Here is a 2,500-nt window from a genome sequence, read left to right as displayed (position 1 = left end):
ACTCACACAAATAAACAAAATGCACGCATATATCTATAGACATACGTAAAAACATTAAAGATATAGATTAAACACACCTACACACACAGACACACACCTACACACACACACCCACACACCCACACACACAAACACCTACACACACACACACACACAAACACACACACACATATGTAAGTACACACGTCTTCGTACAAAACCAATACGAGTGTGGATTCTAGAACTCAAAATTCTCTTACAAAAAGCATCCATTCAAAGAGTTACACAAAGCTTATCCTTAACGTATAACTCCGCTTAGCTTCAGAGAATGAAAGTAAATGAAATATGGCGTGAAACATAAATCCTTGTCTTGAAGGAGGCCTTCCCCGGAAACGCGGAGATATGTTTTCAACGAATGCCAAAAGGAGAAGAAGAAAAAAAATCGAAAACACATCAGAAAATGATGTCTTTGATTCGTTATATATTTTATTCGGAATTATAAGGGCTAGACTACGAGGAGTCTGATGCAAAACGCGCATTAGTTCTACTGTACCTCTTTTTATTTTTTTATTCTATTTTATTCTATTCTATTCTATCTATTTATCTATTTATTTTACAAACATCACTTCTCAATATTACATTACGCCTTACGATTGCAAAGCACGCTGCAAGGACGTATTCTTGCTGCTGAAATGTTAAATGACATGAATAACAGATACTCCCGTTTCGTACCACAAGTTCCAGAATAATCAAAGGAAAGGAGTGAACAAAAGTCAAATAGCCTTCTACACCGCTCCATACGTCCCATTATTCAGTAGCAAATGTTATATATTAGGTTACGCTGGTATATGCGACGGTTAGAAGATTTAAGAACAGACATATACCTACTTATTTCTAAACACCCCAAGGCGGAAAGTAATAGAACATTTGAATCACAAAGTTACAACGGTGATATGTGCTTCGTCGGTCGTTATATTTTCTTCGGATTACACTTACATATACACTATGAGTACAAGAAATTTATCGTACCACAGGTTTAAAAAAAAGGGAATAAAGAAGAAGTTTCATACACTTCATAGTGCCATAATCTTAAAAAACACATAACGTCACAACGCATTTCATTACATAACACACCATCAGAAAGCCTTCATACAGTCATAGGACCACGCGCCGTGACCACAACAACTCCACCGTACCCTAGCGTACCTCGAGAGTACCACAAGGAGTAGAGTACCACAATCACACCCATCGAATTCACCCTCGTGGCTCTCCCTCCAAGGCCGAAGTGAAATTACTGTACCTCCAAAATGGCGGAACGGAGAGCCAGGAATATATATCTACGCGATGCGATGATCACGGAGTCTCATTGTTATTAGTGTTTCTTAACCTCTCTGACTCGAGACTTTGCTCGCTTAGTCATTAGGCCAATCCTTTTCCGTTCTCTAAGGTCACAATAGGTCACGCTACCGGAAGGACAAGGAGGAGGGATATTAAGCTTGTATCATTAGATAGGAGATTATACATCATTTAGGGAATTGGTGTTTAATGTTACGTATTATGGATAATTTACTTCGTATTTTATGGGCGGAGGAATATCCGAATCATGATGGACATTCTAGTTAATCTTAATTTCAAATATAAGATAAAAACCCGTCTCGTTCCCTTAGCGCGACCGTGACTCACACTCCTTCTCCTTATTCTTAGCAAGAGAGACCAAAGGAAATTGAGAAAGGCTCGTTAAAAAAGGAACAAAATAATCCGAGGCGACTCGATTTGAAAAACAAAATGAAACTTGTGAGTATTTTCAAAATCTTTCTGTTTGAAAACGAATTTAAGTTTTATTCGAAATGTTACCGGTTTTTTTTTTATTGTTGTTTTGTTTCTTACCTAGTTGTGGTTGTGATTCGTGTCACTATTTCCCGTATACGTAACCGTGTAGACAAACACAACGGAGAAACGTGTGAACCAAAAAGAAAATGAAAGAAAGATGAAAGACAACCACATTGATCAAGTAAACATACAATTATGACGTTTCGAATGAGTCTAAACATCTCACCAGACCGTAATAGCGAAATAATGTTGATCTAACATTCTAACATTCCTGTGTTTGTATTTTGTGAGATAACCATACGAAATTCCCTCCGGGTGACGAACAAGTGGTTGACTCGAGTTAATCTTAGGAGAGAGACAAGTAGATCGTCTAAAATCATTATCAACAAAAAGAAAGAAAGAAAGAAAAGAAAAACACGTCATTACCCACAGACCAAGATAGATGAATTATCAATATAAGAGGCACCTGCTGACCTATATTAGTTCGTGTTTTTTTTTTTCTCTCTCTCTCTCCCTACTAGTAGAAACAGTTACCTGTCAGCGGCATGACCTTATCATTAAGCCTCTAGTGAGCTCAGGTCACGCCAGGTGGGCTCTGACGAACTCCTATTAACTCCCCCCGTGGTATAAGGAACTGAACTTTCTCTCTCTCCTTCGAAGAACCTCGAAAACATAAGCGAAACAGAGAAAT

The 2,500-nt window shown here is 38.1% G+C and overlaps 1 protein-coding gene across 3 annotated transcripts in view; it reads left to right on the top strand.

Annotated features, from left to right (window-relative positions):
* The window catches only part of LOC122254635 (tubulin alpha-1C chain), a 59,713-nt gene that overhangs the window by 31,115 nt on the left and 26,098 nt on the right, over positions 1-2,500 (top strand). The window lies entirely within an intron of this gene.

Source organism: Penaeus japonicus, unplaced genomic scaffold (assembly GCF_977035675.1).
Source record: "Penaeus japonicus unplaced genomic scaffold, GWHDUDI00000001_assembly GWHDUDI00000007, whole genome shotgun sequence".
NCBI lineage: Eukaryota > Metazoa > Arthropoda > Malacostraca > Decapoda > Penaeidae > Penaeus > Penaeus japonicus.
The sequence above is the reverse complement of the archived record's forward strand: the minus strand, read 5'-3'. Positions and strand labels throughout refer to the sequence as shown.